Raw genomic sequence first — 7,113 nt, 5'->3', positions numbered from 1 at the left:
AGGAAGTGCAGTAATTGTGACTAATTCGATAATGTTGGAGATGTCGTGAGGGTTATGGTCCCAGTGGGAGCCCGACGATCGTATTTTCATCATTACGAATATGTGGTAACGGTTTTGTGGTAACGGTAAGAATGAGAATATCGTGAGGAGAAAAGGTCCCAGAGAGAACCCATTTATGGGAAAAGGCCCCCGAGGGAACCTCGACGATCGTATTTCTATTCGATCATGATAGGCCAGGGCCCAGTTGACCGGTGAGAGTGTTGCTGGTGTCCCCCGTCGCCCAGTACTGTGGTTTTATGTAGATGGATCCATCAATCATGTCATGTCATGTCAGAAAAGTCACAATTAACGATCTGAATTCAACAAAGAAAAAGGAAATGGAAAAGGAAAATTTTCATGATCATGTTAAAGGTTTTATGTCATGTCATGTTGAGGAAAAGGAAAAAGTTAACGTTTATGTTTGCATGTCATGAAAAGTTATTTTACGTAAAAGTATTTTCACTGTTGCATGTTGTTTTATATATATTACTTGTTATAAAGATTATGGTGTGTTGAGTCTTTAGACTCACTAGGTGTGATGGATGCAGGTGAGGTTGAGGGAGGCCTTGACGGATGATTTGACTGGACTGAAGGCGCACGCAACCCGAGGACCAACGCTATTATTTTCCGCATTATGTTTTATGTTTTCTGATTTACGTTAAAGATTTTTAAGACTATTTATTTATGCTTTTTGAGAGATTTTTGAAAGGTTTAGTATGTGCTATACTTTTCAAATTTATTGCTTTTTGGGTTTGGTAAATATGCGACGATTATATTTTATGACCCTTGCACTTGATTTTCAAAATGCTAGATGGTTGATATTTTATTTTAAGGGGAAAAATATTTTATAAAAATATTTTGGAAAAGCCGAAAATCATAGAGGAAAAAACAATTCTAGTACTTTTAAAGAAATAAAAAGGGCAGGACGTTTCAACCATGCACATGCAATGTTAGTTTTTAAAGAGGTATAAATAACATTACATAGAATTACAGCTTTCGGTACCCAGATTTTCTTTGCAGGAGATTTCTTGGATGTGTTGTTGTGCTTGGTGTTGTGCAACACCATATTTGATTGCCAATTCAGGTAGTCAGCTCTTAGTTTGTAGCAGAAGGGTTTGATGTGCCCAGGCTTATGGCAGTAGTGGCAGAAAATCTTTTGCTTTCTTTTCTTTGGTTTAGAAATTGACAATGGCTTCTTGGATTATTACATCATCACTGGAGAATCAACTTTCAAATAAGAAGAGGAAACTCTAATTTGTTTCGGTCTTTAATATGAGACTAGCTTTGAGATTGTCAGAGTCTTAACATGAGGGTTAACCATTAAAGAAACCAAATTGTCTTCACTTCCTTTCACAAACACAATTGATTTTGATCCGGATTTGGAAGATTCACCATGTTCATATACGCTTTCAACATATCCAAGACTAGTTCTGCTATCCTTTCACATTGTTAGCATCGAGTCAAGTTTTGATGAACTTGAGTTGAATTTTGCAAAAGTTTTTGAAGACTTCTCATGATCATCCTTTATTTTACACAGTTCAAGATCCTTTCTACTCAATAAGATTTCGAGTCGAGACAAACTGCCTTTTAGCTCAACATTTTCTTTTGAAAGAATCGAATTTGTCTCGTTTCTTTTAAGTCAATCATCATACAAATCTTCATACATCATCTGGACAGACTCTACAGTAAGCTATTCTTGGTCATATTCCTTAATTTCTTCACAGTCCAAGGTCCCAAGAGATTTTACATTAAGGCATAGTGACTTTGAGATGGTGTTGCGGACCGGTGTTCTAACACCAGTGGCAACTCCAAGTGGATTGACCTGCAGTTTGCATGTATTCTTCAAAATGGCAGACATTGATGTAAAATCATCTCCTTTACTGGATTTAAGTTCTTCATCAGAATCTGCATCACTCAAGAAAACTGTCATGCTTTTATTTCTGCGGAGTCGATTGGCACATTCATTAGCATAATGCCCATATCCAGAACACTTTCTACACTGTACGAAGTCAAATGTTTTAGTTTCTGGTTGAGCCATCACTTCATTTCTCGATTTAAAATACCCTTGAGCAGGTGTAGGCAGTATATTTCTGTCAGAAGGGCCAATAGAAGGTTTCGGTGGTTGCATAATTTTCTTATTGTCTCTTATTCTCTTTAAGTAATCACCGAACTTCTTAGTAATCAAAGAGATTGATTCCTCACCGAGATCGAAGAAGTCATCAGAAGCTTGAAATGCAATGGTCTTCCCTTTATCTCTTTTCTGTATATCCAGATTCATCTCAAAAGTCCTTAGAGAGCTTATCAAATCTTCCAGATTCAGAGTAGACGTGTCCTTTGATTCATCAATGACACAAATCTTGATGTTAAATCGTTCAGAAAGAGATCTTAATACCTTACGGACGAGCCTTTCATTATACATATGATCACCAAGACTAAAGGCTTCATTGGCATTATCTCAAAGTCTTCGATCATATTCAACAATTGTTTCATTGTCTTCCATCCTTAGGCTCTCAAATTTGGAGGTCAGCATCCTCATTTTGGTTCTACGGACACTTTTAGATCCTTCGCAGTGCTTTTGGAGAATGTCACGTGCTTATTTAGCAGATATGCAATTGGTGATAAGGCTGAACATGTTGACATCAACAGAGGTAAAGATGCGTAGCATGGCATTGGCGGCAACAGTATACCGCTTATGGAGCTTGAGGAATATAGCATTGTTCGATAAGGAGCAACCGAACGTTTAGCGCACAATTGAGAAAATCAAGATACAATTGTTCCGGCAGTTTCCTAGGGCTAATTAATTGTTTTTTCAACATCATTTACGTGCTTGTATTCTTAATGTTATTGTTATTGTTATTGTAGTAGGTTAAAAAATATATGATTCGTCTGGAGATGCCTAGTGTACTTGTACTCTAAACACTTTTTACCTATTTTAATGAATGTTCATTTCATTAAAAAAAAAAAAAAAGAGGTAAAGATAACATTGAGTGCCTTTGAATTGAAATTTGATGTCTGAACCTCATCATTAGACCATGCACTCTCGGGTTTAACTCGGCTGTCACCATCAACATCAACAATTCTAGGTGGTGACCTTGCCAAGCTCTTTCCTCGATGGATTTTATGTACATCCTCATCTTGACTTTCCAAAACGTATAATTCGATCCATCCAAGACCGGTGGTCTAAAGGCAGCACTTGAAGCCAATGCGTCCATTGAACTATAGTTGAATTTCCTGTAAAAACAACAGTAAACCAGAATCGTTGAAAACAACATATCTACCTTGTTCTCGGTGGAGAAAAATTGAAGCTTTTTTGTCGAAAAAATTGAAGGTGATCCGAAGTCAAGTTCTTAGCGATTCTCATTATAAAATATTTTGAGAGGTAGCAAAAGAAAATTAAGAGACAAAGCTGATGGATCCAAAGAAGATGAGAATTGGAGATATTGATGGCATGCAAGGAGAAGATGCAACTGTGAAGGAAGAAGATTTTGAATGAAGAGAAAATTAAAGAGAAAAGGGTCGCACGATGAAGTAAGAAAACGTAGGTCGTGCGTTAGAAGAGAAATGTTACGTATACAACTAAATTTGTATAACAATTCTTACAAAACAAAAAATTTATTAACCAAAATCTCATTATAAATTCAATACAAAATTTCACGTTATACGAAATTTTAGTTGTATTTTTAGCATTATTGGTGGGTTAATGTTTTCCTCACTTATTTCTATACCCATGTAATTTAAAATTTTTGGGGAGTTGGAGGACCGGTGACAGAATTCCAAAAAACTGGGGAGAATGAAATTCCTAGGTTTATGTGGGGATTATTAGAAAATTAAAATTGTTCTCATTTCTTTTATTTCACCGATGTAATTTAAATTTTGTTGGAGGTTTGATTTGCAATTTGATGCTTGGACATGCCTACAAACTATTCTATATGGCTCTGTTGCTTTATAAATAAGTAATAGATATTTAATATTATTATGTAATTAAAAAATAAAATAAATTGATTAAAATAAATTAAAAATAAGAAAAGGAATAATGCGTTTGCCGGGAGTCGAACCCGGGTCTATTGCTTGGAAGGCAATTATCCTAACCGTTGGACTACAAACGCTGGTGACTTTAATGCGTGAAATTAATTTTACATATCAAATAGCTTTTGAAAATTTGCTCGGAATTATTCCGATTTCATTACTGATGGAGATTAGCCTTGGCCGCCTCAGCGGGGCGGAAGCCATTGGATTAGGCGGCAGCCGGAAGTCGTCCGTTTAACAATCCTTCCTATATCCTTCCCATCCGCTCTTTATTACTCCCCATTCTTGTTCTCATGACTGTCCTCTCTCTTGTCAGCAATATGTTAGATGACATACAAGAATTAAATGAGAGTTGGCAAAATTGACGAAGAAAAACACTATTTTATACTTCAGAATTCGGTTATAAATAAAGACACAATTCGATCATTTCATTCATCCAATTGTCAAGCAATTAATTATATTCTTGAGTTTTTTCTTCTTCCTATTAGTTATATAATATTTGTGATGTGTTTGTTTTCCTATATTAAGAGAGTGTGTTATTTTTGGAAACACGGCGAGTGGTTGTACACCATAAATATTATAGTGGAATTCTTTTCATTTTGTCCGTGGTTTTTACCTTAATAATTTTTAAGAGTTTTCTACTTAAATCTCGGTATCCAGTTTTATACTTTATTTTCATATTATTATCTCAAATCGCTACACGTTGGATCAACAAGTAGTATCAGAGCTTTGGTTTAAAGTTTTTTAAAATTCTGAGTATGCTTTGTGGTTGCAGTCTCCACAAATCTTCCACATTAGAAAAGTTTTTAAATTTTTTTGTTAAGGCGAGATTATTTTGTCTAGTCTACTAATTTGTTGTAGACATAATGGCGGGCATGTACGAGATAACAAAGTTCAATTGAAGCAATTTTATGTGGTGGAAAATAAAGATACAAGCAGTTTTAAGAAAAGAGAATTCTTTGGCGAATATTGGAGATAGATCAGTGGAAATGAAAGACGGTGGAAAGTGGAATGATTTGAATGATAATGTTGTTGTCAATTTACACTTGGCTATAGCAGACGAAGTACTTTCAAGTATCTTTGAGATAAAAACAGCAAAAGTTATCTGTGATACTCTGATAAAGATGTGAGATTTCAAGTCACTACACAATAAGATTTTCCTAAAAGAAGGTTTTATACTCTTTGGATGGCGGAATCCTCATCGACGACCGACCATATCAACACACTAAATATTATATTTGTTCAAATCACTTCTATAGGGCATACTATAGTGTATTTAATTCGTCCTAAGCTCCTAAGCTTCGGGTTGATGAGTTACCCTTTTTATTTTTAAAAGATAACTTAACTTGTTTCCCAAACTGACAAGTCGAACAGACTTTGTCTTTGAAAAATTCAATTTTGGGCAGACTAAGGACCAAATAATTCTTGCTCAGATTTGCAATGGTTTTGAAATTTAAATGATTTAACCTTCGTGTCACAACTAGTTCCTTGGTAAGTTAAAAGCAATGAAGTACACTAGTTCACTAGGTTGAGTAGTCTAACTGATTTTGTATGTATTGTCACATCTGTCAGTTGTCATTATAATGCATCTATATTTGATAGTACACAAACGTTTATGGAACTCAATTGAATAGTCATGATCACACAACTGACTTATATTAATCAAATTATATTTAAGATTTCCAACAAGTAATATGTCTTCAATGATAATGTTACAATAGATAAGCTTACTCTTACTCACAGTTCTACCTTGAGAAGCATATCCAAATGTAATCTTGGGTCCAGAACATTGGATCAGTTGGGATATCAGTTGGGTTTTTCTTGTCAGAAGCCTTGAACATCTGATGCCCAAGTATCAAACTGAGTTCTTAATTAGTTCAACCTACAATCACAAATTAAAAATAATTTTTGCTCCCCATTCCTACTTGGGTCCAGACTTAATTAGTATTTTTGAAAACAAAACTTGGACCATTTTAACTGACTGACCACTTGTTGCATTCTAAATAGGTTATGCATATACATTTGTGTGGTGTGTTCTATGTGCAGTAGATACAAAATATTGTTTATTCATTATAACTTCATTTATTTTCCTGTATCTTTTCTTAATAGTCTTACTGTTAAAGTATCGGTTAGGTTTGTATTTCATTGACTTATGCTTAGCAAAACGGGTTTTGTTTCCAGTTTGACTTAGCATTGGAACTCTCAGATACATAACTAAAACAAAAAAATTCTGCATTTACTCATGTTTTCAACAGGTTTTACAACTTGAGGAATGTGTTCTTTGTGTTCATAGATGAAACAAGATCTAATAAAGTGAATATAATTTCCTTTTCATATTTTCAGTTTCGGTTGAGTACTTGTCTCAACAAAGTTTTCATTGTTGTTGAAATTGAGTCCAGTTTTGTCTCCAAATGGTTTCTGCAACTTTTTCATTTGAGTTCATGAAACTGAAGATTTTTCCATGATCAAATTAGTTCAATTAGTTTCATATTCTCATATTTTAATTTTTGATTTCATCCTATATTATTTCATTCTCAGTTTTCAGTTTAGCAATGTAGAACCCGTAACTTAGACCACGTATAAGTCATGCATAATTCTAGTATTTAAATTAAAATGATTTTTATTGCATGAGTATTTAAATTTAATTATTTTACGTAGTAGTTTAACTTTATCATTTCAGTTATTTCAGTGAGGCCGGACTGGAGTTGGAGTTTAGAGATAAAATTTAAGATTCAGAAAACATTCCCAAAATTTATTTTAGCTAGCAAGTAAGTTCATTTAAGTTAAAAAGGGAGTTTAAGGAATTATTTAAGTTACTTGAGGTGAGTAGAAAATAAATTCAATTAAGTTCCATAATTAAGGGGTTAGTTCACTAAATTAATTAAAGGATTAGTGAGGCTTTTAAGGGTTATAAATTTACTAATTAGAAAATAATTCTCCTCCATTTATTAGTGGATTTTTCGGCCACTCATTAGTAGAATAAGCAATTATATGCCAATTCACCTTTGACCCATTCTTTGTCATTTTTAGCATGATAACTTTTTTTTA

General features: G+C 34.1%; 1 non-coding gene across 1 annotated transcript; it reads right to left on the bottom strand.

Annotated features, from left to right (window-relative positions):
* Positions 1–4,073: 4,073 nt before the first annotated feature.
* TRNAG-UCC (transfer RNA glycine (anticodon UCC)) lies at positions 4,074–4,145 on the bottom strand. Its single transcript has one exon. It is a non-coding gene; the product is annotated as a tRNA-Gly (tRNA).
* Between the last annotated feature and the right edge of the window lie 2,968 nt (positions 4,146–7,113).

This window comes from Primulina huaijiensis, chromosome 4 (genome assembly GCF_012295235.1).
Source record: "Primulina huaijiensis isolate GDHJ02 chromosome 4, ASM1229523v2, whole genome shotgun sequence".
Classification (NCBI taxonomy): Eukaryota; Viridiplantae; Streptophyta; class Magnoliopsida; order Lamiales; family Gesneriaceae; genus Primulina; species Primulina huaijiensis.
Note: the sequence above shows the minus strand (reverse complement) of the source record. Positions and strands in the feature narration are given on the sequence as shown.